This window comes from Vulpes lagopus, chromosome 3, assembly GCF_018345385.1.
Source record: "Vulpes lagopus strain Blue_001 chromosome 3, ASM1834538v1, whole genome shotgun sequence".
Lineage (NCBI taxonomy): Eukaryota > Metazoa > Chordata > Mammalia > Carnivora > Canidae > Vulpes > Vulpes lagopus.
In genome coordinates this window covers 66,984,947-67,012,666 of record NC_054826.1, presented here as the reverse complement: position 1 = coordinate 67,012,666, position 27,720 = coordinate 66,984,947, and the positions used below count along the sequence as shown (strand labels likewise).

General features: G+C 52.9%; 1 protein-coding gene across 7 annotated transcripts in view; it reads left to right on the top strand.

Moving 5' to 3' along the window:
- The window catches only part of PALD1 (phosphatase domain containing paladin 1), a 94,378-nt gene that overhangs the window by 12,310 nt on the left and 54,348 nt on the right, over window positions 1-27,720 (top strand). Inside the window, exon 1 of one of the 7 annotated variants that reach the window (XM_041748128.1) lies at window positions 4,968-5,079. The exons of 1 other annotated variant lie outside the window; for it this stretch is intronic. The gene's annotated coding sequence lies outside the window, so the exon portion shown is untranslated. Of the gene's footprint in view, window positions 1-4,967; window positions 5,080-5,126; window positions 5,221-5,350; window positions 5,627-6,918; window positions 7,087-9,370; window positions 9,708-25,550; window positions 26,357-27,720 lie in introns of those variants that run through there. 5 more of the 7 variants (XM_041748125.1, XM_041748123.1, XM_041748129.1 and 2 more) reach the window with 5 other exon arrangements.

Below are 27,720 nucleotides of genomic sequence, written 5' to 3'. Positions count from 1 at the left end.
AGGTCACACAGCTGACAAGTGGCAGCGACTGAATTAAAACTCAGGTCCATCTGATGCCCTGGGAGGAGGTAAAGTGTGAATGCAAGCTGGAATGAAGCACTGCACGTGGTTAGAGTTGGCAGGGCCCTTGCAGCGCACCCACTTGCATCCTGAGCTGACCTGGAAGGTCGTGCTGGGTGCCCCCCATCCCCACTCCCTGCGCAGGAAACACCCGGCTGGGAAACTATCAGTTTCTTTGTCGGCCTCTCCCACAGGTCTGTGAGCACCTAGGGCGGGGTGAGGTCTCGTTTACCTCTGTGCCCTGAGCCCAGGGTCAGGTGTATTGTATGTAGGTGCTTAGAGAACATTGTCACATGGAGCTGGGGTGCTTGAGCAGCTCTCCCTGAGACAGGGTCCTCATGGTCACCCTTATAGGGCCGAAAGGATGGTATCCTCCCCTGGAGCTTTCTCTGCCCCAGCTGGATAGACCTGGGCCCTTCGGCATTTCCCTGGGGCTGGGTTTCAGATCTGCACCCTCTGGCTGTCTTGCTGAGATCCGGCACCCATGTTCCTGGGCAGGTGTGGTCTGATCAGCCGGGAGCCCTTCAAAGCACAGGGTAGAGCCGTGAGGGCTGCTGGGTATGGGAGCACAGGGTATCTGGCTTTGCATGGTCTGGGACGCCCCACTAGAAGGAAGTTAACTCCTCAGTGCCCTAGCTTTTCGAGAGAGGACAACGCAAACTGAGCTAGGGTGGATCGTGGTGAGGAGGGTTGGAATAGAGCAGTGGGGGCGGAATGGGGAGGGACGAGCCAGGCGGGTGTGCAGAGGGACAAGTCAATACATGCATAGGTCGGGGCAGCCCTGGTGGCTTAGCAGTTTAGCGCCGCCTTCGGCCCAGGGCCTGATCCTGGAGACCTGGGATCAAGTCCCACGCTGGGCTCCCTGCATGGAGCCTGCTTCTCCCTCTGCCTGTGTCTCTGCCTCTGTCTCTTTCTCTCTCTGTCTCTCATGAATGGATAAACAAAATCTTAAAAAAAGAAATACATGCATAGATCCTGGGCTTGTGCTGCAGCTGGCACTGTCCCCTCATCCTCCTCTGAGCCCCACTGCACTGCCTTGTGCAGCTCATCACGGCCTGCCTTCAAATCGGGCCTTGGTATCCACCTAAACACGGTGGTGATAAAGGCTGCTCTGTGCCAGGGTGGTGCCGCAGGGTGGTGAATTCATCACCCCATTTAAGGGTAACACTCACCTGCCCAGGTGTCACTGTCATCCTTTTATAGATGCGTGCCCGGAGGCTCAGAGGCCTCCATCATTTCTCAAGTAGCCCTGTAGTACGCTCTTCCTTACTATTCTCTTGTGTTACTTACTTCATAGCATGAGTCCCTTCGGAATGATCTCACTTCTGGTGGTCCCGATGTTAAACCTATTTCTTACCTGGAGTCTTGGTCAAAAAAGTTGGAACCAGGTGTGTGAATTTCAGTCACAGGAGATGTCATCCCTGAACCCAGACCCAAAAGAGGGTACAACCAATAACATTAATGATCCTGCTGATGACTATGATGCCAATTGTTGAACATGTATCCCGTGCCTGGTAGAAGTGCTCAGGTCCAGGGCCCTGTGCAGAGGTGAGGGGGAAAGAGTCCAGAGAGACAGAGATCCTGTCAGCAGGGAAGACTGCTTGGAGGAGGTAAAGTGTGAATGCAGCCTTTGAAGAACACCTCTGCCCTGGCAGGTTCAGGGCTGGGTCAGAGTGCAAGCTCGGGTGGCAATAATAGTAACGCTAGCCATAGGTGTCATCAGTGAGCTCCAGCTGAGTGCCAGGCACCCCTTCAATCCTCCAGACATTCCTGGGAGGCAGGAGCCACTCACATCATTTTACAAATGAAGAAAAGGAAACTTGAAAAATGTGGGGACTTTTAGGGTAGGATCTCATGGTGGTAACGTTAGGGAGGCTAGATCCAGAGCTCTGCTCAGAGTCCATGTCTATAAGCCCCAGGCCGTACACGGAAGGGGCTTGAACCGAAGAGGGGTGCTGAGTCCTGGAGATGGGGCAGTGGGTCTGGAGGGCCAGACAGGCACCTCAGGCAGCCAGGGCAGGTGGGAATTGGTCTGTGTTGGGACTCAGACAGCAGGTGTGTGATAGGGAGGCTCAGGGGCCATCTGGCTCAAGGGGAAGACCGCAGGCTCCAAGACACCCCCCCACCCTGGTGGGCCCACCAGAGCAATGCCATGGGGAGCGAGGCTGGGTCAGCTCCCTGCCCTGACTCTGTCCCTTCCTCCAGCCCAACCTCCTGCGGTTTGTGGTGGGCTTAGCCGGGAGCAAGGAGCCGAGAAGCACAGGAGGGCCTGTGTCTCATCTTCCGCCAAGTCTCATCTTTGCTGTTTGAACTCAGCTCCTCTGCCTTCCGGCGAGCCATTTGTGTGCCTGTCAGGAAATAATTCTTGGCTTGAGTGTTCCCATGAGGCAACTGGGGTTCCCACAGTTTGTGTTTCTGTGCGGGGACTGAACATGAGAGTTCTCTTCCAAGAGCACCAGCACCTTGCCTGCTTGGGCCAAGGGGGCTGTGGAGGCCACTGGCAATTCTGGAAGTGTGAGTAGTGGGCCTATTGGTTACTCTCTGCAGCTCTGGGCTGCAGTAGGTTGGTTTGTTGCACACACACACAGGCTCATTTGTATGTCCACACTCACGCCCATTGGACTTTTGTGCATACATGTATACCCCTTATTCACATCTCTGCAAACATGAGCTCATACATGAGCAACACAAGCATGTATGTATGCACACACAAGTGCCCACCCATGGGGCCCTGGCATTTTTTTTTTTCCTGGCATTCTTTAGATGATAGGGTGATGTCTTGGGTGCTTATGTTAGGGTGATGTCTTGGGTGCTTATGCATGTAGAATGTGGGGTGGTGGTAGAACTAGCTGGTGGGGGTGCCGGCAGAGTGGGCATAGGTCCTGAGCCCTCTAGTGTTTGAAATCCTGTTCTGGGACCATTGATCCTTTCCCAGGGACCTTTGGGCTTCTGCTCCAAGCTTCCAGATGTCTCAGAAGCTTCTGGGGGCAATTTAGGCTCAAAGTATTGGCGTAGGGATTCTTGCCTCCTGCTTCAGGCAGGGGAGGGAGCAGAGTGCCTTCCCTTGGGCATACCTAGGAGTTGCTCTGTGTCCCTTCCTTGCTCTCTTCCTCCCAGGTCCAGGGTGGGCCCATCTGGTCCTGGGCCTTTCTTGTGGTTGGGAGGACCCTCAGCCCCATGACCCGCGGGGACTTGGTGGAACCTCAGGAGCTGGGGGTGGGCTGGTGAGGCTGAGCACTGTGGTCTGGATGGAGTCTGGGACGTGACCCTGAAATAGCTTCAGGCCTCCGGTCCTTTACCTCTGGGTCTACCCGCTGAGCCTCGAGGCTGTCTGTTGGAGCTAGAAGGGCTGTGATTGCTGGCTGTCCTGGGGACACCTCTGCCCTGGGTTTTTCTGCTTGATTCAACAAGAATAGTAGGTGCACACCTACTGTGTCCATGGTGAAAACAAATGAGTGAGTGGCACTGCGCTGGAGACCAAAAGACAGGTCAGAGTCAGAAATTTGTCTTCCAGGGGCTCAGTCTAGAGAAACAGACGGATGCAGACGCAGCCCCCAGCATCTGCTGGAGAGTGAGGGAGAGGGAGCAGCATGTATGCACATGTGTGTATTTGTATGCACGTGCATGCATGTATGTGTGCATGCACCCGTGTGCACGTGCTCATGCTCGTGCAGGGTACACCCTTACTTTAGTCCTGCCTCAAGGGGGCATTGTCCAGGAATGCAGCATCCTCAGGATGGCAGGCAGGGATATCCTGGGGAATCTGGCAGGGGGTGGGGTGAGTTATGTGGTTGTGGCAACAGGAGGAAGGAGGGGAATGGCCCAAGGATGGAGCCTACCATGTGCAGCATGCTACCCTAGGCATTAGGCACCCCAGCTCTGGGCTTCTCAGCACCCCCTGGAAGGAAGCCAGGCCGGCTTATGGATGAGGAACCTGGAGATCAGAGAGCTTGTATCACGCATCCCAGACCACACAGCCTGTAGACTGTGGGCCTGTTTGAGCCTAGCTCTGCCCGATTCTGAAGGCTGTTGGGTGTGTTTCTCTGGCCACTCCTGGCACATCTTGGGTGGGCAGAGGCGGGCCTGCAGCTGAGGGCAGGCCTTCCGGGGGCCTCAGTTTCCTCATCCACTAAAATAGGGTCAGTGACAGTAGTTAGTTCACAAAATCATTCCAGGTGAATGAAGCACTTGAAACGTGGGTGCTGGAGACCTGGTGAGAGAACCACCAAGGACAACAGTTCCTTTTGTCTTCATTTATTCCCAGGGCTAAGGGGGGGGGGTAATGCGGGAGCTGGGTACCCCCTCCCAGCCCAGCGCCCTCCGGCCTGACGTTGGAAGGAGGTGAGGCCACCGTCCTGGGGAGAGCCGGCTCCACCGGGGCCCCTCCGGCCCGCGCGGGGGCGAGACAGGTAGTGACAGGTGAGGAAGAAGGATTTCCCGAGCGCGGAGAGAGGGAGGAAGTGACTCGCTAACCACAACAAAGCCGGGCTGGGGAGAGGAGGCGGCGGCGAGAGTGAGCGCACGTGGGTGCGGGCGGCGGGGGCGGGGGAGCCACGGGCCCGCGTGGGCCGCAGGGCGCCGAAGGGGCGGGGTCGCGAGTGTCACCGCGGGGGCCGGGGGCCGGGGGCCGGGGGCCGGGGTCCCCTCGCTTTCCCAAGTGTCTGCCGCGCTCTTTGCTTTAAGCCTCGGGCCGCGGGGCGTCCAGGGCTGGGGAGGGCCCGCGACGAGCGGACAGTCCGCCCCGTGCCCGTCGGAGCGGCCGCGGCCCAGAGAGGGCCGTCGCCCAAGCTCAGGGTGCACAGCACAGGGCGGCATTTCCGGGCTCCCCGTGCTCGCCTGCGCCCCGCCGAGGCCCGGCCCCGCTTCAGGAAGCGGAGCGCGCGGGGGAGCCGCGGCCGCCGAGCTCCCGGGGAGCGGCGCCTGGGGGTGGCGCCGAAGCGGCCCGGGCTGGATGCAGGGTTTGGGCATCTTCCAGAACAAGCCGAACTAATGACAAGGGAAGAGGAACTGGCTTCGCAGGCAGGCTCCCCCGCCCCAAACTTTTCCTCCCGGCGGAGGGTGGGCGGGCGGAGGGAGGAAGCGGGGCGGAGAGGGTGGGGCCAGCCGTGCGCTCCCCGCCCCGCGGCCCCGGCCCCGGGAGGCCGATCCGGACGCGGCCGGGTGAGTGTGTCTTTAAATCCGCGCCCCCCGCCCCTCGGCGGCCGGGCGGGGGGGGCTCCGGCGGGCCGGGGGCGGGCGCGGGGATTGGCGGCCCGGCAGGGTCCGCCCCTGGGCGTGGGGGGCTCGGGCGCAGCGCGGCGCGCGGCCGGGGGGTCGGGGCGCGCATCTCCCGCCCGGCGCGCGGGCTGCGGTTCCCCCGGCTGCGCCCGGCCTGCCCGCCCCCGGAGCCGCCTGTGCCCACGGATGGGCTGGGGAAGCGGGGAGGAGCGAGCCCGAGCCCGAGCCCGAGCCCGAGCCCGAGCCCGCGCGGGGCGCGCCCAGCCGCCGCCCGACTTGGCGCCCGCAGTCCGGGCGCAGCGCGCCAGCCGCAGGAGCGCGGATGCCCCCCGGAGCCGCGGGCTGGCAGGTACCCACGCGGCCGGACCGGGGCTGGCGACGGGAGGGCAGGCCCGGAGTCCCCGGGCACCCCCGGCCGTGCGCGGGGCTGCTCGGACCCCCCCCGCCGGCCCCGGGAGCGCACGCCTCCTGGGCTCGCCTCCAAACCCGCCCGGGATTAGCGCCCGAGGGAGGAGCGGGACCTGGGTAAAGCGCGGGCGGTTGTGGAGCGGTTCGCCGTCCCGGGCTGGGTCCTGCCCCAAGGCTTCCCTCGCACTGGGGTGAACGTGGGCGGGCAGCACTTGCACCCTTGGGCCAGGCCGGGGGCACTGCCTTGAGCCAGGTTCCCCGCGCGCGTCGGAGGGGGGAGCCGGCTCCTGATCCGCACGTGGGGGGTCTCCGGGCGCATCTTTAAAGGACTGGAGGCCCATGGAACGGGTTCGAGTTAGGAGGGCCCAGTGGGCTCCAGCTTTGATTCTGAGCTCCTCTGGCCCTGTCCCTCTGCACACCTGGGTCTCCCAGGAGGATCCCTTTTCATCACCAGAGGTTTCTCCTGAAGAGCCAGGGACTTGTCAGAAAGCAGAGTGGGGTGTGGGAGGCCGGCTGCACCTGCCACTGTAGTGGCCAGGACGGTTGGAACCTGTTCTTATCCCTTGGGGACTGAGAAATGGAAGAAAGCTTCATGGCTTCAGGAAGCTTCTGGGATTCTTGACTCTTCCAACCAAAGGTCTAGGCACCAACTCCTTGGCTTTGCACAGAGCAGCTGGACCCAGTGACCCAGCACCTCTTAAGTGCCTGGCCCCGGCCTCTGCTGGGGAGGGTGGGACTGTGGGCGGACTCCCAGCGCGCTGTCCTCAGGTGGCTCAGGCCTGTGGAGAGTGCAAGACTCACATACAGAAAGTTTGCTGATACAGGCTTTCCATACCAGTCGCAGACTAATAATAGTGGAAGTGCCAAGAGGCTACATGTGATTAATTGCTACATGAGTGATGTAGGCTGCCATCAATGGGGGGGGGGTGCAGTGGGGCAGGGGTCCTGGGATCCCTTCTCAGGCAATCATATGTATGTTTAAATCTATACCATACCCATCCCCTCCCTGTTACCCTGCTGGTAGCGAGGACCTCTCCACCTCCGTGGACAGGGAGCAGCAGGAGGGATTCTCTTGCGTGTATGTGCCCCCATCCCAGTGTATGTGTCCCCAGCCCCACTCTCAGCGCCCCCCCCAACCCCCCGGTAGATTTCTATAGAAACCCATTTGGTTTTTGGAGTCAGGCCGAGCTCGGGACTCTCCCAGCTTCCCTGGGGCCTCTGAGGTTTAAGGTCTGGGTCCAACCCTATAGGAGGTTCAGAGGCCAGCAGGGAGGAAGTCCTCACTTCATTTCTGAAGAGCCTCTATTGCCCGGCGCTCCGGATGAGGCTGGAAGGCTAGAGGCCCTGAGCCAGAGTTTCCTGTGAGCACAGACGGGCGCTCTCCCCTTTGCTGGCCATCAGGTATTGGTGTGGGTATTGATGGAATTGGGGGTGCCGAAGGACTGGGCTGGCTTGATGTGGGTGGTCCCAGGCCAGCACTGACCTCACTCTGAAGTTCTGCTGTGTCTGGGGTCTGCTCCCTCCCCCATCGTCCCTGGCAGGTTTCTGCTTTTCTGGAACACTTGGTGGAGGTGGCATTGTGCTTGAGCTCATGGCCTTGGGCACTGTTCTGGGAGAGGGGGTTGCCGAGCTTGCCCCACAGCCCATGGCTGGCATTGTGAGCACTTGTGTGAATACACCACCCGCTTCCAAAGAGTCGGCACATGCAGGGGCACCCGGGCACAGGTGGGGGATACTGTTGCGCATGCTGGGGTTTACGGCTGTGTGGGCAGAGGCAGAGGGGAACTGGATGCAGACAAGAATGAAGACAGATGCAGGAAGGCAGCAGAGGTGGACCAGGCAACCCAAGAGTACAGATGTGTGCAGGTGACCATGTGGACACCTAAGCGTGGACCACACATGGGCCACAGACATGAGGTGGATTACACCTTGGTGGGGACTTGAGCCGCCCCATACAAGAGGCATATGTGTCATGGGCAGGCATAGGGATGATGGGCATGGATGTGAGCTGACATCCACAGACTTGGGGCCTGGAGTCACATGGAAGGGGCTCAAGTACCTGGAGCCAGATGTGGAGTTGGCCGTGGGCTCCTGGGGGAAGTGGACACATACACATCAGGCCAGGACATGGTCAGGTGGGTTCCAAAGTGTAGCCTGCAGTGTGCACTGCTCAGTTGCCCTTGTGACTCCGTGTGGCAGCGGAAAGTTGTCCCATTTTGGGTGGTGGTGGTAGTACAGGTGATTTGTGATGTGGCTTTGTTTCTAGGCCCCCACTGGGGTTTGAAGACCCCACAGGGCTTGCTCTTTGTTTTACTCTGAGCGTCATTTGACCTCTCTACTTCCTAAGTTACATGGCTGGGTGCGTGCCCTCAGCACCAGCAGGGGCTCCTTGAACCTTAAAGTCTCATCTATCCTGGGTTTCCAGAAGTTTCCTGAAGTGAGGCTGTATGGCCTGGGTAGGGAAGGAACCTGGCCGGGGACTCTCCTTCGGAGCCCAAGCCTGAGGCTCTCCAGTGGGGAAGGGATCATTCTTTTTTTTTTTTAAATACGTTTATTTATTTATTTGTTTGTTTTTAGTAATCTCTACACTCAACGTGGGGCTTGAACTCCTGACCCTGAGATCAAGAGTCACAGGCTGAGCCAGCCAGGTGCCCCAGGAAGGGACCCTTCTTAGGGAAGAGAAAAGTCAGACTTGTGGCAGCAGGGGGGCCGGGGGGGTATCTTTGTTGAGACTGTTGCCCTCAGGTATGGACTGCCCCTCCCTGAAACCCTGGGCTTGGACAGGGAAGGGGGCCCCCCCACCTTCTGGCTGTGGTCACTTCTGTTCTGTCCAGCCTGGAGATTGGAGCCAACCCAGAGTCTAGACACAGCCTGACACTAACTCACTGCGTGACCCTGGGCAGGTTTCTTAATATCCAAATTGATTTACCTTTAGCATGAAACTCCTCATCTTTAAAATGGGACCAGCATGTCCCTAGTCCTTGAGGGTGTTTTGAGGGCTAAATGGGAGAAAATAAGAAGAAGGCGTACGGCCCAGGGTATGGCACAGAGTGAGTGCGGCCAGTGGATCTTTGATTACGAGCCTTCCCCTGTGGCCAGGACCCCCCAGAGCTGTTCCAGCGGCCAGCTGCCTGGCCTTGGGAAGGCTGGGCAAGTAGACACCTCTCATTTGAAAGCTGGAGGGCTTTGTCCTCACCCCTCGCCCACCCGCCACTCCGCTCCTTAGTCCTGCGGGGCTCCACATGCAGGGTCAGGAAGTGGCAGGCGGGGCGTTGGGAAGCTTAGGCCTGCTGCCTGCCAGGCCTCTGGGAGGGGAGCCAGTGGTTTGCTAAGAATAGCCCCAAATCATGGCTCTGCCTCCCAGCAGGCAGCCGTGTGCCTCCCTGGTGTGGGCCAAGGTGCTTGCGGGGCCTTTAACGTTTCTTACGACTGGCACTCAGCACAGGGATGGGCCTGGGAGCAGCGGGCTCGGTCTGGGAAGAGGCTCTGCGGCTCTTCTTGGGTTGTTGGCTGGGGCCTGGAGAGAGAGAAGGCCTGGGAGGCACTGGTCATTAAAATCTCTGAGTTCTCTTCCACTCAGAGCTTGTGGGCTGCTCCCTGACCATCTTCCTCCCCACCAGGGGATCTGTAGTGGCTAAGAACACCGGTTCTGGAACCATACCACTAGAGTCTGAATCCCGGGTCCTGGTCTCATTAGCTGTGTGCCCCTGGGCAGCTCACGTACCCTCTCTGTGCCTGATTCCTTGTGTAACAGGGTTAATGACCGTAACTCCCTTATAGGGACATTGCAACGATGTAAGGAGGTGGTGCGTGGAGAGCCCTTGGGGTCGCATGAGGCTCATAGTAAGTGCTCACTAAACACCCAGTGCTGCTGTTATTTCCACAATTACTACTTTCTCCAAGAGGGAGAGATTGTGTGAGGCCTGGGTGCTTGCACAGTGCCTCATGGCTGGAAAGCCCTGGCATGCCTCCCGATTGGGGCTCCTGGCTCTGGGTTCAGTAAGAGGTGCGGGGGACCAAAGGTGAGTGAGATTGAGTCCCTGCTGGGTCACGGGGACACCTACATACATTGTACCACACCCGACTGGCACCTTCCCAGGGCCTGTGCTAGCTGTGATCGCAGCTGGAGGGAGGGGATGGCCTGCCTGGGGGTGGGGCGATGCTTCAGGTGGGCTTTAAGGATGGACCAGAGTTTGCAAGGGTGAGGGAAGCCTCCCCAAGCAGAAAGAGAGGCCTGTGCAGATGTGTGACAGCTTGGTCTATGCCCCTAGAGAGGGGACCCACACTTAGCCCCTCACCCTGTCAAGAAAACCCTTGTCCCTCCCACTCTGGGCTTGGAGACAGCCCTGGTTTCCCTGTTAGGACACAAGCTGGAGGCCCACCAGAATTCTAAGCCTCTCACTTCCCTTTTAGGAATCCCATTTGCTGTACCCTCATTCTCCAGAGACCCTCCTGCCTCTTGAAGTGCCTGCCAGCCCTCTCCAGGGGCCCTTGTTCTTGAGCTGGGGCTCCAGACTGCTCCTGCCCCAGGAACATGCCTGTTTTTTGCTCCTAGTTAAGAAACCCATGGGTTAATAGGTCTCCCATCTTGGGAATGAACTGAAGCCTTTGAAAACTCCTTAGCTTTTCCTAGGGAGTGAATGTCTAATGGTTGAATTCTGGGACCTCAGGAAGCATTTATATATATATGTATATAATATATATGAGTTATATGTATATTATATACATATATGTTATTTATATAATTTTATATAAATAATATTATATATATGTAACTGATGTGTGGACTGGCTTTAGCTCCGAGGGGTGTCCCTTCTTGGCTAGGGTACTCCAGTGAGAGAGGCACGGGGCCTCTGGGGTTACCTACATGTCTGAGGCAGGCAGCAGGGAGCATCTGGGAACTGGGTGTGTCATGCTGACCCTGTGGGCTCCCAGAGAGCTAGGGCTTTTGGAAACTCCAGGGAGGGTGTGGTGCTCGGAGGGCTGTGGGTCTGCTGCTGGGCCTCCAGCCCTCGCCCCTGAGGAGCAGCCCCACTGCCAAGAGCCTGCGCTGGCCCCATGCAGGAGGAGAGAGGTGGATGCCCCTGGCTGACCTTGGCCTTGCCAGCCTCTGCTGCCTGCCGAGCCCCAGGCACTGCCTGTCTGCAGGCTGTGTGGCCTCTGTCCAGGCCTTCTCCAGAGCGCAGGACAGGGACTCTTGGATGTTTTGAAGATTGTTGGATGTTTAGAAAGCACAGAGGGGAGTTTCCTCATCTTTTCTTTTCCTTTTCCTTTTCCGGGAACTGTGGATCCCATTGAAGAAGTTAACCCTTTCCTGCTGGTCACAAAGTGACTGCCAGGGGTGCCTGGGTGGCTCAGTCAGTTGAACATCTGGCTTCAGCGCAGGTCATGATCCTGGGGTCCTATGATCAAGCCCCATGTTGGGCTCCCTGCTCGGTGGGGAGTCTGCTTCTCCCTCTTCCTCTGCCCCTCTCCTTGCTCCTTCTCTGTCACTCACTCTGTCTCTCAAATAAATAAAATCTTAAAAACAACAGCGACAACAAAAAACTTCCAAAGTGACTGCCAGACATGTCCCCTTTGACTGCTGCCCTGTGGTTACTGAGTCCTGCCTCCTGGGGTCCCTGACGTGGGTGCTGACCTCTTAACTCTCCGGGGCAGCCCTCCGTCAGGGCCCTGCCATCCAGGGCCTGGAAGACCTCATCCAGGCTGGATCTGATGACCGCCCCCTCCCCACCTGCATCCTGGCCTAGCGGTTCAGCCTCGATGTGAGCACCTGCTTGGCAGCCCTGCCTTTGCATGGAATCTCATGGGCTTTGGAGGTCTCCTGCAGGGGCCGCTCTGCTGGCTCACCCCAAGGCCTGTTGGGAAGCTCTGGTTTCCAGATGTCCCAGAGAGAAGGGCCCTCCCTGGAGATGCCCCCCCCCCCCCCCCCCCCGAGGTGCAGAGCCCTTGAGGGAGGTGCAGTGCAGGTCTCTCTTCTCCCAGGCCCTGAGTTGGGCCTGAGGTGGATAAGCCCTGGACTGGCATTTCACCGCTGCCTTGGAGCCCAATTTCCTCATCTGCAAAATGTATGCAATGTTCCTCATCTGCATAATAATGTTTTCCCCTCCCTACCTTAAAAGAATTTTTTTGGGGGGGACACCTGGGTGGCTCAGTGGTCCAGCATCTGCCTTTCGGCCCAGGGCCTGATCCTGGAGTCCCAAGATCAAGTCCCACATCGGGCTTCCTGCATGGAGCCTGCTTCTCTCTCTGCCTGTGTCTCTGCCTGTCTTTCTGTCTCTCTCATGAATAAATAAATAAGATCTTAAAAAATTTTTTTTTGAGGTGACATTGACTTGATATAAAATTAATCATTTTCAATTGTACATTTCAGTGGACTGTGCATTTACATGTCATTCAACCACCGCCTCTGCCAAGGTCTAAAACATACTCATCACGACAAAGGAAAGCCCGGACCCAATGAGGAGCTAATTTCCATTCCAACCTCTTGCCTTACCTTAAAACATTTTAAAAAAAGATTTTATTTACTTATTGGAGAGAAAGAGAGAGAGAGAGCAAGCAAGAGCATGAGCTTGCTCATGGAGGGGCCGAAGGAGAGGGAGAAGCAGACATCGGGCTGAGCAGGGATCCCGATGTGGGGCTTGATCCCAGGACCCTGAGATCATGGCCTGAGCCATGCAGGTGCCCCTAAAAAAGTTATATGGAAGCATATGAACCATAAAATTCATGCATTCTCAGTGCACAGATGCATGAGTGCTGGTAAGTGCCAGGGACATGCAGCTACCACCTTGGTCAAGTCTGAGAGCACGTCACCATCTGGAAGGTTCCTCGAGCTCTGCTGCAGCCAGTCCACTCCCACCCCTGGCACTGGGCCCACTTATATCCTTTCTGTCCCTCTGGTTTTGCTTTTTTTAGATTGTCACGTAAATGGACTCACATCATAGGTAGTCTCCTCTCTGACGTCTTTGCTCCACGTGGTGTTGAGATGTGCCCACATTGCTGGACGTTTCGGCTGTGCCTGCGTTTTTGACTGCCGAGTAGAATTTCTGGGTGTGGGGGGACTGCTTATCAGGTTCCCAGGGGATGCCTGCCTGCCCTGCTTTTGAAAAAAATTTTTTTAAGATTTTATTTATTTATTCATAAGAGGACACAGAGAGAGGGGCAGAGACGCAGGCAGAGGGAGAGGCAGGCTCCCTGCAGGGACCCTGAAGCGGGGACCTGATCCTGAGACCTTAGGACCAATCCCTGGGCTGAAGACAGATGTTCAACCGCTGAGCCACCCAGGCATCCCTGAAAATGCTTTCAAATAAAAAAGAATACAAAGTAATTTATGAAAGATTCAAGTAGCAGCTTCGCACAGAGAGAGTAAAACAGACCCCACCCCTGCCCCACTTCCTCTCTTCGCCGGAGATAACACCGTCAGCAGTTTGCTGAGTATCCATCCACTTTGCTTCCGTGCCTCTGTGACTTTGTGTAGTGTTGATTTGGGGGTGTCAGTCACACTGGTCCATGACCCTGGGGCCTGCTTTTTCACTCCTTAGCCATTGCTCTTAGGGAGGGTCCCAGCACTGCCAATGGTACTTCACGTACCCTCCCTGGGAGCCGTACCCTGAGAGCCGAGGGCCCAGAGATGGGGGCCTGGGCCACGGGAGCAGGTGTCCCTGCCCTCTGGCTCTGGCTGGGGCTCAGCCAGGCTTTGGGGAGACAGGATGCAGGCTTCCTGCAGGTGGTCCATTCAGATCAGGTTTCTGGAGGAGGGAGGCATTGGGACACAAGAGATCAGACTGTCCTGGGGTGGGTGTGTGGGTAGCTGGGCATCTGGGTGGGTGTGCGTTCCTGCTTCCGTCACTACCACCTCCCACGGGGGGAGGCTGCAGGGGCTCCCTTTTCCTGGCTCTGTGGCGTATCGCTGGAAGGAGTAGGCCCAAGGAGAGGGTGATTTGTTGGACGACCAAAAAGGGACCCGGAGACCTCCCTTCTTGTTGTGGTGAAAATGCACCGTGTTGAGGTGACAGGAGCCCTTGGGTGTGCGGGTACAGGGTGGGGATGTCTGTGGCCTCCTGAGGAAGAGTGGCCTCCTGTGCCCACATTTGCATGAGCCTGGCTCTACGACCCCCCCCCCCCCGCCCCCCCAGATTGGGTCATGAAGGCTCTGCATCTGTGTTGTCCTGCTTCTTTCCTTGCCTCTTGTCATCTGCATATAAATGATTGACTTTCTGTGCATACTCACTAACATAGATTGTTTTAATCATTTTAAAGTTTTTCCTAGTTTAATAATTCAAAATAGGGTCTTACTGTTGTTGTATGAGGTGAGCTCCATGAGATGGGAGTTGTGTTCCATGATGGGCTTGTCTTGTGACTAAAGGTTTCATGTCAGCCTCTGGGGGTTTCTCTGAGCCCTTGGGGATGGTTTAGGAGGAGGGAGAGGGGAGTGAGCCTGGGAGGGAAGCTAGCAACAGGTGGGTTTCCTGATTTCCCTGTGATTTCTCCAGCTTAGTGCTGCTCAAACCTGGGTAACATGTGGACCCTTCCCCTTGTAAAAATAGCTTTTTGAGGGGTGCTTGGAGTGGCTCTGTTGATTAAGCATCTGCGTTTAGCTCAGGTCATGATCTCAGGGTCTTGGGATCAAGTCCTTACATTGGGCTCTCTGCTCAGTGGGGATCCTGCTTCCTTCTCTTCCTCTGCTGCTCCCCACCATTTGTGCTCTCTTGCTTTCTCTCTCAAATAAATAAAATCTTTAAAAAATTAAAATAGTGTTTTGAGATACAATTCACATGCCATACAATTCACGGATTTAAAGCACAGGATTTGGGACGCCTGGGTGGCTCAGTGGTTGAGTGTCTGCCTTCGGCTCACATCATGATCCTTGGGTCCTGGGATTGAGTCCCACATCAGGCTCCCCACAGGGAGCCTGCTTCTCCCTCTGCCTGTGTCTCTGCTTCTCTCTCTGTGTCTCTCATGAATAAATCTTAAAACCCACAGAATTTAGTAGCTTTTAGTATATTCAGAGTCCTGCCTCAGTCACCGCTGTCTGATTATATTTTCATGGACCCCAGAAAGATATTCTGTGTACGTTGCCACTCCACACCCCCAGCCCACTGGTCTGCTTTCTGTGTCTGTAGAATTGCTTCTTCTGGACATTTTGCATGGAATCATACGGTGTGTGGGTTTTTTTTGTGGCCTCCCTTTTAAAGTTTTTATTATTTTATTATTTTATTTATTTTTTGAAAGATTTTATCTATCCATTTGAGAAAGAGAACAAGCATGATGAGGGGAGGGGTGGAGAGAGGGAGAAGCAGACTCCCCACTGAGCAGGGAGCCCAACTTCACTCTGGGCTCCATCCCCGGAGCCCTGGATCATGACCTGAGTTAAACAAAGGCAGATGCTTAACCCACCGAGCCACCCAAGTGTCCCTTGTGCACTCTTTTTTAAAAGAAAAAAAAAAGGGAATCCCTTTTTGGGGACCTGAGCCAGGATCCCAAGACCCTGGCTCAGTCAGTTAAGTATTTGCCTTTGGCTCAGGTCATGATCCCGGGTCCTGGGATCAAGTCCTGCCTCGGACTCCCTGCTCAGCGGGGGAGTCTGCTTCTCCCTCTCCTTCTCCCTCTATGCTTTCTCGTTCGCACGCTCTCAAATAAAATCTTAAAAAAAAAAAAAAAAGTAAAAAACCTCACTTGTTGATTTAAGTTTTCTTATTAGAATAACTGAAATGTGTACAAATATAAAACTAGATGTAAATGCCTTAGAGTTACGTAGTTTCTCCATAACCATGAAATAAATGTGAAATACCAATAAAAGGAGAAAGCCAACCCATTGCAAAGGAACAATGTTACTGTTTTGGAAGGATGTAAGGGGCACCCAAATTGCCAATGTTGGGTTGATGGTAAAGAGCTGGGTCTCTTTCCCTGCTTCTGTCACCTGAGCTTGCTGTACAGAGTGACATTAATGATGTTGGCTGGTTGGATGGTTTGGAGTGAATTCTGATCACTCACGTTAGAGCCCAGCCTGCCAGTGACTAATGTTTCGGTAGTGCCCCACTTGGTATCTGGGAAGCTGGCTTGTTGGAAGATAAGAGCGGAATACTGGTGTTATGGAACTCTGCATCTAGTGGCTCTTAAACCCGCTTCCTGTGGGAATCAGGCATTTGGCATAGACAGAGGTGGTCTTTGCTCCGCAGGTGGTCTGCTTTTTCACGCAGATGCTGTCAACATGAGCATGGTCCTGACTCCTGAGAGGAGGGCCTTTGAACTGGCCACATCCAGGCTTCCATGGGCTAGCTACCGGGTGGCTCAGCCTCCACCCCACCCCTCCTCTGTTTGGACCACCACCTTTGTTTGTACCATGTGCAATGATGTCATTTGGCCTTCACAGAAAAGGAACTCGATTGTAAACACGGGGACCAACTTCAGCCCCAAATTGCATGGTGGTGCTTGCTTATGAGGTCATTTAGACAACCCAGGGGATGTGCTCTTTTTTTTTTTTTTTTAACAAATTGAAGTAAAATTCACATTAGCCCAAATTAACTGTTTTATAAACTTAAAAAAAATTATTCATTTATTCATGAGAGACACAGAGAGAGAGAGGCAGAGACACAGGCAGAGGGAGAAGCAGGCTCCATGCAGGGAGCCCGATGTGGGACTCTATCCCCGGTCTCCAGGATCACGCCCTGGACTGTAGGCGGCACTAAACCACTGAGCCGCCCGGGCTGCCCCCAAATTAACTGTTTTAAAGTGCGGAGTTAAATCAGTGGCATTTTGTACATTCACAACGTTGTGCAACCAACCGTTACCTCTGTGTTAAGTCCAAAACATTTCTCACAATTTTATTTTCTTGTGGTAAGAGCACTTACCATGCGATCTACCTTCTTAATAAAAATTTAAGTGTACAATACAGGATGACTATAGAGACAATGTTGTTCAGCAGATCTCTAGACTTACTCATCTTTGCTTCACTGAAACTTTATGCCTGTGGATGACTAGCCCCGTTTCCCCTCCCACTGGCCCCTGGTACCAGCATTCCACTCTGCGAGTGTATGAATTTGTCTACTTTAGGTACCTCATATAAATGGAATCTGTAGCATTCGTCTGTCTGTGACTGGCTTATTTTACTTTGCATAATGTTCTCAAGGTTCATCTACCTTGTGGCACATTGCAGAATTTCCTTCTTTCTTAAGACTGAATGATACTCTGTTGTACGTACAGACCACATCTTTATCCATTCATCCGTCAGTGGGCATCTGGGTTGCTTCCACCTCTTGGCTATTGTGAATTGTCCACAGTGAACGTGGGTATGTGAATATCTCTTTGCGATCCTGGTTTTAATTCTTTTGGGTAAATGTCCACAGAAGTGTGATTGTTGGATCCTATGGTAAATTCTATTTAAATTTTTTGAGGGACTTCGGTACCCTTTTCCAGAGCGGCTGCATCATTTTACATCCCTGCTGACCATGTGCGAGGATTCCAGTTTCTCTTAATCCTGCTAATAACACTTGTGGCTTTATTTTTTTTTTAAATAATAGCTGTCCTGACGGACGTGAGGTAGTTTTGATATGTATTTCCTTGATTGATGATGTCAAACATCTAAAACATTGTCTTTGCCCCAAAAGGAAACCCCCTGTCTCGGAAGCAGTCACTGGGGATCACCCTGCCCTCCACCCCTCTTCCCAGCTTCTGGTAACCACTAATCTGCATTTTGCCTCTGTGGGTTCACCTGTTGGATTATATAATATGTGACTTTTTGTGTCTGGCTTCTTTCCCTTGGAATCATGTTATCAAGCAAGGTGCACATGTGCTATAGCATGTAGCCGTGCTTCCTTTTTTTTTTTTTTTTTTTATAGCTGAATAAGAAAGCCATTGTATGGAGAGACCACATTTTGTTTATCCACGTATCAGTTCAGGGACACTTGGATTGTTTCCACCTTTCGCCAGCTGTGAATGGGGCTTCTGTGAACATGGGTGTGCAAGCATTTGTTTGGATACCTCTTTTCAGTTCTCTTGGGTATATACCTCGAATGGCATTTCTGGGTCATATGGTAACCGTGTGTTTAACTTTTTGGGTTTGATATTTGCAGTCAGACAGCGGTGATGGTTGTGCAACATTTTGTGAATGTATGAAATGCCACCAAATTGTACTTCAAAAGGGTGAATTTTATGGTATGTGAATTAAATCCCGATTAAAAAAAAAAGAGAGAGAGAGAGAGAGAGAGAGCTCACAGATCCCAGAGCACACATCGTGGAGTCTGGATTGAGTTGTGTTGCCAATGCCTGAAAACCCACAGCCCTGCATTGCCTCGTGGGTCCTGCAGACTTCCTGCATGGTGCAGATGTGGGACCTGAGACCCATGGTCCTTGCTTGGGGTGGTAGGTGGGAACTACAGGAACCAAATGGGCTAGCTTCCCACCCGCCCTCCTCTTTAGCTCATTCCGTGTCTTTCTGGCGTCTAAACGACAGGTGTCCACTGTAGAACCTGCTTCTCTCAGTTTCCCCACCTTGGCCGTGGCCTAGGCTCTGTGGGCAGTGAAGCTTGTAGGCATGCTGTGCTGGCTTCTCCACATTGGCCTTACGACCAGTTCGTCCTTCTTCATGGGTCTCCAGGGCCTGCTGCAGGATTTTGTTCTGCATCCTCCACTCCTAGAATAATTCCTCCCGCATGGTAGGTGCTCCAGGGACATCCGTCGAATGCAGGAAGCACGTATGAGTTAGTCCATTTTATAGATGAGGAAGCTGAGTCTCAGGTTGCCCTGACTAGTTTCTTGACTCCCACCCAGCCAGTTCACTGCTGTATGCTGAGCCATGATTTCAGCCTCCTTCTCCCTCTGTCCCTGTTTCCAGGGAACGCCAGGCCACACCACGGGGGTTGACCCTTCACAGCTCCCCTTAGCAAGTTGGCCTGATTGGTATGGTGATTATGGAGGTGACACGTGTGTCTCCTGGCATTTGTGCAGAAATGGTGGTAACAGGCTGCCCCTGCTTGTTGAGTGCTCCCTCTGTGCAAACCGAGCTTAGCAAATTAGGTGAATTTATTTCTCTCTTAAATCTCACAGTAGCATCCTGAGGCCGGGAGCGGGGGCACTGTCATCGACCCCACTCCACAGACAAGGATGTGGAGAGATTTTATATGGTCGGAAAGGACAAAGATCGATGACTTCTTGAACTGGTGAAGATGGGAGGAAACCGGCCCTTTTCAGCCGTGCTGGCTGCTGGGCAAAATGCTACTGCCTTTTGGAAAAATAAGACTACAGAGTCTACTGTGGTTTTATTTTTTTATTTTTATTTTTTAAAGATTTTATTTATTCATGAGAGACAGAGAGAGAGAGAGAGAGAGAAAGAGGCAGAGACACAGGCAGAGGGAGGAGCAAGCTCCATGCAAGGAGCCCGATGCAGGACTCGAACCCAGGACTCCAGGATCACGCCCTGGGCCGAAGGCAGGCGCTAAACCGCTGAGCCACCCAGGGATCCCCCTACTGTGCTTTTAAATGCACAGGCCTTTCTATCTCAGCAGTATGAGTTTCGGTGGCCCGTGCTACAGATGTGCACTATCAGGATGGAAGGCCGTGTGCACGGGGATTTTGCAGCAGTTCGCTGGAGACCACATGCTTTCAGTTCCGAGTTCCCCCTGCCCCAGGGCATTTGCCCGTGCTGTTCTGTCTGCCTGGAGTGCTTGGCCCTGTGGCTGGAACCTTCCCTGTCTTCGGATCTCATAGCATAGACCTTCCGTGACCGTGGTCCTTTCCCTCATTTTCCATCTGAGCTTCTCAGTCCCTTGGTGTCCACGTTGCGATGCATATAACGTATACACGTGTCATCATTGTATTTCTTGGTTGACTCCTTTGTCCTTCCATCCCTCTCGCCCTCTCTTTTCTCTCTCTTGTTGGAATGTCGGTTCCGTGAAGGGGCAGGACTGCGTCTGGCTGATTGACATGGTCGATGCTTAGTAGCTGTTACTTGAATGAGCAGTACCGCAGTCAGTGGCCTGCCCTGTCAGCAGACAGGGTGGGAGGTCTGTGTATGAACCGGAGGGGTGTTCGTGTTGTCTACTTAAGGGTTTGAGAAGCCTTGTTGTAGGAGGAAGTTTTTAAGAGGTGGCCTCAAGGAGGATGGGAAGGGCATAAACCTTTTCTTTATGCGTCTTCACCTGGTTTGGATAGTAAATACAAATACTCCCGTAATAAAAAATCTGGCCAACACCACCAAAAATAAACCGAACAAGGAAAAAAAAAATGGACCCGGTCAGAGGGAGCCTTAGGATTTGAACCCTGGTCCTGCTGTCTCACAGCCCATGTTCTTATCGCCACCCAACCCTGTCCACATGCGCACTCAGCAGAGCCTCACCGTGGTCCTCAGAGGAAGACAGAGTAGGAGTTATCGCTGTTGGCATTTTATCTTATTTATTTATTTATTTATTTATTTAGGCATTTTATTTTAAATTGAGGTCTCATTTACAGACGGTAAATCGGGCACAGTTTGAGAAGGATGCAGGTGTATCTCACCTGTGTGACCCCTACCCTGACCAAGATAGAGAACGTTTTCAGTGCCCTGGAAGGTTCCCTGGGGCCTCTTCCCAGTCCGTTACCTGAGCCCCACTCTCAAGTGTCCGTGCTTTGGAGCGCCTACCAAGGGTTAGTCTTACTTGCTCTTGAACTTTCTGTAAATGGCACCAGAGAAAATGAGCTGTTTTTTGTTAAAAAGATTTTATTTATTTATTCATCAGAGACAGAGAGAGAGAGGCAGAGACACAGGCAGAGGGAGAAGCAGGCTCCATGCAGGGAGCCCGATGTGGGACTCGATCCTGGGACCCCAGGATCACACCCTGAGCCAAAGGCAGACGCTCAACCGCTGAGCCACCCAGCTGCCCCAGAATGTGAACTGTTTTTATCTGGATTTTTCTGGCTTCTTCCTGTTGGCATCAACTCTGTAAGATTCATCTGTGATGCTGTAGGCCTCGGCGGGTTGTCCCTTTCCATTGCTCTGTAGTGTTCCGTTGTAGAGGCGTTACTACCTCACATTGGTTTTTCCCTGTAGATGGACTTTCAGTGTGTTTCCAGCTTCTAGTGATGGCGAGAAAAGCTGCTGAACACTCCTGCTCGTCTTGTGGTGGATGCTCACACTTCTGTCGGATGTATGGCCATTGGGTGGTGGGATAGAGGCTCATTCTACCAAGAAGGAAGCTAAGGAGTGTTCAAAAGACCCAGAGGGGAAGTGGCTTGCCCAGGGTCACACAGTGACTCACGATGGACCTCAGCCAGTCTACCCCTCCCCCCACTGGCCCTCTCACTCCTGTTCTTACCCATCTCCTACCCCCTAGAGGTGGCCTGCTTCTCACCCAAGCCCTATGAGTAGGGTTGTCAGGCAGAGGTCAGGGGGCTTCTGGAAGGTCATATTTCTAGGTCTCCTTACACGGGTGTGTCCAGTAAGCAGTTCTTGTTCACACACCTCCTTCCCCATTGCTGGCCCTGGAGATGGTAGGCAGGCTGCAGTTTACCTTCCAGGGTGGTGGGTGCTGGGGTTCATAAGGAGCCATTGTTACTGGACGTTGGTGCCTAGGCTGGCCAGACACAGGTGGGATTGGCCTGTGAGGGCTGCTCTGGTGTCTTTGGCCTTGGGAGTGTATGTGTGTGTGCCAGTGTGTGCACACACAGGCACGAGGTGTGAGAGGGGCCCTGCATCTCTCACACTCACTGTGCTCCTGGTGGGTGCAGGAGCCTGGGGCTGCCTCGCCCAGACCCCATCATGTCCTGGGAGGAGCCTGGCTGAGTGGGCTCAGCCAGGCCGGGTCCAGGAGGCAATGCGTGCCCCTCTTTCCTCAGCACCTATCATCGGGTCTCTGATGGCACCAGCTCCCTGGGAGGTGGCACCTTCTGCTTTTTGCATGCCTGTTCTGCCTCTTGACCCTGGACTATCCAAGGACAGGGACAAACCTTAATATGGGCATCACAACCACCCCCCCTTTTTTTTGGAATGAGCCCTTTAAAAAAAATTGAGATAAAATATATGTACCATAAAATGTACCCCTTTAATCATTTTTAATTGTACAGATCAATAGCATTACATACATTCACGCCGTTGTATAACCATTATCGTCATGTCCAGAACTTTTTCCTCTTCTGAAGCTGAAACTTTGTGGCTTCTAAACACTAACTTCCCATCACCCTCCCTACCCCGACCCCTGGCAGCCACCCTTCTAACTTTCTATCTCTGTGCTTTGACTATGCTAGGTCCCTCATGTAGGTGGAATTATACAATGTTTGTCCTTTCGTGTCTGGCTTATTTAAACATTTAGCATAATATCTTCAAGGCTCATCTGTGTTGTAGCATGTGTCAGAATTTCTTTTTTTTTTTTTTTTGAGGCTATAATTGTTCTTTTGAGCTCATTTATTTAATTTTATTTAAAAAATATTTTATTGATTTATTTGAGAGAGAGCACAAGCAGGTGGGGGGAGTGGGCTGGGGCAGAGGGAGAGGGAGAAGCAGACTCCCTACAATGAGCAGGGAGCCCAGGGTGGGGCTTGATCCTGAGATCCTGAGATCATGACCGGAGCTGAAGCCATCCAGGTACCCCTGAGTTTATTTGAAACATACCTCAGAACTTTTAATCTGCTGAGCCACCCAGGTACCCCTGAGCTTATTTGAAACATAGCTCGGAGCTTCAGGACTGAGCGAGGGGGTCAGCTTGATGGTAGGAGTGGGAATTGATAATATTTGTTCACATTTCCCAGGTGCCAGCCCTTTCCCCACATTGTCTCCTGTAATCCTCAGTACATCCTTATGAAGCAGGTTCCAATATTATCCTCATTTTACACATCAGGGGGTTAGGCTCCGAGAAGTTTGGTACCTTGGGCAAAGTCACACAGCAAGTCGGGGGTCAGTCAGGATCAGACACCAGGTCAGCCTGGTGCACAACCTGTGCTCTGCATTCCCACCCCCGTTGCAGCGCCCAGGCCAGGCTCGGCCTCATTTCCTTGAATCCTTCTCATCACCTCTCTGCAGCTGAGTGTGGAGCTGATTGGTGCCAGCTGGGGCTGAGCAGGCGGTGGCAGCAGCCCCCCCTCCCTGGCCGGGTCCTTGGTCCTGGGCCCCAGCATCGGTCGAGAGCCCGGCTCTGCAGCAGCCCCCCTGGCGAGGCAGGGTCTGCAGGGAAGTGGTCCCCGCTGCCCCCAGTGCAGGCCGGGCAAGGGCTGCTGGGCCCAGGGCGGCGGATGGCAGGATGTCACTCTTGGCAGGACTTTCCCTGGACAAACAGCTACCAGAAGCTTCTGGATCAAGAGGATAGATAAACAGGAAGAGGGAGAAACTTGAAAATATTTTTCTTCCCCTGCCGTGCCCTACTGTTTTCTCCCTGCCCTGCCCTTGGTTCCTGGAGGTTTGGGGTGGGAACCTCCCAGAGCCCCGCCAGAAGCCGCCCAGAGGCCTGGAGAGCCCCAGCTTTTGGGTTTCAGGTTTTGTTTTGCTTGAAGGGCTGGGAGAAGCCTGGGTGTGAGGGCCAGGTGGGCCCGAGTTTGAATCCTGGCTCTGCTGCTGCTTTGCCATGTGACCCAGGCCAGCTCACTCCGCCTGCCCGTGGGTCAGCGTGGCCGTGACACACCGTCTGCATCCGATGGATGCGGAGGCACAGAGAGGTGAAGTGTTTCTGTCAAGATCACGCAGCCGGTGGTCGTGGCGCTGAGGCTGGCGCCTTCGGTGTCGTCGGCGCCCTGCTGTGTCACGGTCTGGCATGCGATGCACACCTCGGCTCGCAGTGTGTGGGTACTATGGATTTCCTTCCCTCTCCTTTACAGAGAAGCCCAGTGTAGTTGGGGATCCTGGGCGGAGGTGGGGGGCACGGTGAGGCCTGCTGAGCTGTGGGCCTCAGGGGTCCCAGAGTAATAACAAGCCCTTGCTGAGGTGGTTCCCTGGGTGTTGCCTCTTCCGTGCAGCCCTCTTAGGCTGACACACAGGCACCATCGTGCAGCTCTTCTCACGCCCCAGTCTGCACAGCACATCTCACCCCACAGAGCAATATCCTGACTCTCTGGCACAGTTTCCAAGGCAGTTGGGGTTCAGCCCAATCCCACCCCATCCTGTATTCTGGCCTCACAAGTACCATAATACTTGGACTTAATACTCTGTACAGCACCAAGCATCTCTTTTTCTCTATGCGGTTTCCTCCCTGCAGAATGCTTTTCTTGTCCGTCAAATGTTGCTCCTCTTTTAAGTTGCAGCTCAGTGGTCTCCTCTTCCAGGAAGCCTTCCCTGAGTTCCAGACCTTGAATTAACATCTCCCTTCTCTGTGCAGCTCAGTGTAGTGGGGAAGGTCCTGGAGTCCCTGTCTCGTGGACAGCCTCTCTGAGCCTCAGTTTCCTCATCCGTGGATTGGGGATACCAGGAGTAGGGTAGGGGAGAAAGCCTGGATTCTCCTGCCCTGGCTCGTGTGGAGTTGGCAAGAGCCCAGGGAAGCATGGCCCTCTCAGGGTTAACTCCTTGCCACGTGAGGGACGGAAGTGAGGGCGACAGACTGTGCAATGAAGTCACTTCCCTGCCTGGGGAAGTGTGCCATGTGGCTGGCCTTCTGCAGTAAATCCTGTTTCCTCCTTGGCCTCCGTGTGCCCACCCACTCCTGGCTCCCATGACCCCGAAGGTCCCCAGCAGGTGGGGCTCCCGGTGGAATGTTGGCCTGTCATTCATCCGGCGAGGTCACTTCCTGTCTGGATCCGCCACCCACCTTTCCTGCCGTGGCCTTCCACGTGGAGGTTTCATGGGGATGATGGGTGTGGGTTCCAAGGGAGGCTACCCAAGGTCAAATCCAGTGTGCGGCGCGCACCGTCCGGTGGGGGCACTGATGGCCGGGGAGGCTCTCTGGGCGTCTCCCAGGGCTGTCACTCAGCCTTCTGGGCCCCCATTTCTTCTTCTGTGGAAACTGGGAGAACCTGTGTGTCAGATGTGCTCTGGGCCCTGACTGGGTCAGGCTGGGACATCTGTAACCTCATTTAACCCTTTTTCCACTACAGGGAAACTGAGGCTAAGGAGGTGGCCCAGGCCTCTGGTAGGGGGACAGGGCTGGGGTCTACCCGGGGCTTTCTGATTCCTATATCCGAATGATTTCCATGGGCAAGTGTTTAGCAAAAGCCGTTGGCGGCAATTCAGGACCACCCTCAGTCGCCTGAGCTTTTCCAGTGGGGTCAGGGGCTCTTCAAGCTGTTTGGGTTGACACACAAACAGGATTGCTGTTGTCAGTGGCCATACTGTGCAGTTCTTGGGCTTGTCTCTTTTTTCTTTTTTTAAAGATTTTAATTTTTTAAGATATTATTTATTTATTTGACAGAGAGAGAGAGAGAGAGAGAGAGAGAGAGAACACAAATAAGGGCAGTGGCAAGTAGAGGCAGAGAGAGAAGCAGACCCCCTGCTGGGCAGGGAGCCCAATGGACATGGGACTCAGTCTCAGGACTCCAGGATCATGACCTGAGCTGAAGGCAGATGCTTAACTGACTGAGCCACCCAGGTGCCCCATTCCTTCTTTTTTTCTATTAATAGTATATGTTCATTCATCATAGAAACATCAGAGAGGGGTTCCTGAATGCCACAGTCAGTCAAGCATCCGACTCTTGGTTTTAGCTCAGGTCATGATCTTGGGTCCTGGGATTAAGACCTGTGGTAGGCTCCATGCTCAGTGGGGGGGTCTGGTTGACACTCTCTCTCAAATAAATAAATAAATAAATAAATAAATAAATAAATAAATAAATCTTAAAAAAAAAAGAAACGTCAGAGAAAATAAAGATATGCAGGAAGATTCGAAGAACCATCTGTGACTCCACTTTGCAGCGATAACCACAGCTCACCATGGACAGTTCACCATGCACGTTTTGAGATGTGTCTTTCTGGAGATTTTTCCTGTGTGTGTGTGTGTGTGTGTGTGTGTGTGTGTGTGTGTATACTTCGCCTTTTTTTGGTGACTAAACATACAATAGACATTTTCCTATGTAAGTAAACTGTTACTTCTTATTTTTGAAACTTCTAAGTTGGAGTTTCACATGCCCAGAAAAGGACGCCCATCGCAAGTACACACCCTGATTACACAAAATGAGCACAGCCTTCAGAGCCTCCCCCCAAGTCAAGGGACAGAAGTGTTCCAGAACCCTGGATCCCCACACCTCATCGCCGTCCCTTCCTTCCTGCTCCAGATGGGACATCTTGTCTGACTTCCAACACCATAGATTAGTTCGGCCTGTGTTTGAGTTTTAGATGAAGGGAATCAGACAGTGTTTGTTGATGTTGGCTTCTTTCCCTCCACATTCTGTTAAGTGACGGCCATCTGACACTCTATCCATTTTAATGACTGCGTGATGACGTCTGAGATACATTGGACTTTGACCACTGTTCATGTGAAAGATGTTCTCAGTCTTTGACTAAACTAGGCAGAGCTGTGTCGAACATTTTTGTGGCCATGTCTCTGATTATTTGCATTGACTCAACGGATAGGAAACTTGGCTGGATCAAAGAGTTGCGTGCTCTTAAGGTATTTTAGAATTATTGCCGGATTAGCTGCTAGAGAGCAGTGCCAGGTTGCATCCTGCCTGGTGCTTCAGGGAGAGCCCATCCTGGCACCCATGCTGACACAGGGTGTGTCCTGCTGTTGTACCTGTGACACCATGATAGGCAAGACGTGGCGTTTCATCGTTTCCAGTTTTCAAATTACAAGTAAGGTTGAACATCTTTTTCTGACATTCATTGTCCATTTGTATTTCTGAATTGGGCTTTTGGGGTTTCTTGGGTCTGTTACAGTCTCAAGATATACTTGGTTTCTGGTTTGGAAGAAAAGCTGTATTGAATATGATAAATAATAAAAAACTGTCAAAAATATCTTTATCCAGTTTGCCATTTGCCTTTCAGCTTCGTAGTTTTTCTGTGTTGGTTAAAAGCTGGTCATTTTAAAAAAGATTTTTATTTTTCCAGTAATCAACGTGGGGCTTGAACTTACAACCTTGAGATCAAGAGCTCCACTGACTGAGCCAGCCAGGCACCCCAAAGCTGACCACGTTTTATGTAGTCTGATCTACTGATGTTTACCTGTATGTCTTCCCTAGCATTTTGTACAGAAAGTTCTTTTCTGCCCCAAATTGTCTTCTTTCACTTATGTGTGTGTGTGTTTTTTTTTTTTTTTAGTAAGTCATTATTCATCCTTCTACACTTCCTTTGGGAGCATGGTATTAGGGGAGGGATAATTTGGAGGGTGAAAGCACGTACTTGGAAGCTCTCTGCCACCTGTGTGCCCTTGGGAGGTCACTCAGACTCTCTGTGCCTCGGGGTCTGTACTTACAAGATGGGACCAGCTCATACATGATCACCAAAGGGTTACTGTGGGAGTTAAATCATAGCTATTTGGAAACTTCTTAGTTTCAGGACTCCTTCCTTTACACTCTTAAAATGTGAAGACGCCAAAGCATTTCTGTTTATGTGGGTTATATACATAAATTGATATTTACCATATTAGAAATTAAAACTGAATATATTTTAAAACATATATGTATACATTTACTTAAAAAATAATAGCAAACCCATTACATGTTAACATAAACAATTTTTTTTTTCCTGAAAACTGAGCTGTTTTCCCAAATAAACTACATTGGAAAGAGTGGCATTGTTTTGCAGTTTACAAATCACTATAAAGATAAAAAAAAAATTTTTTTTGAAGTAATCTCCCCACCAAGGCGGAGCTCAAACTCATGCTCCTGGATCAAGAGTTGCATGCTCTGCTGACTGAGCCAGCCTGGTGCCTCTGCAGATCACTTTAATGTCTGGTTTAATAACAGACACTTGTGTTCTCCTATCTACTCCTGTATTCAATTGTTGTGATATGTTGTTTTGATTGAAGTATATGAAGAAAATCTAGCTTTTTTGTTTTTTAAGATTTAAAAAAAAATTTATTTATTTATTCATGAGAGACACACACACACACACACACACACACACAGAGGCAGAGACACAGGCAGAGGGAGAAGCAGGCTCCATGCAGGGGTCCCAATGTAGGACTCGATCCTGAGACCCCATGATCACGTCCTGGG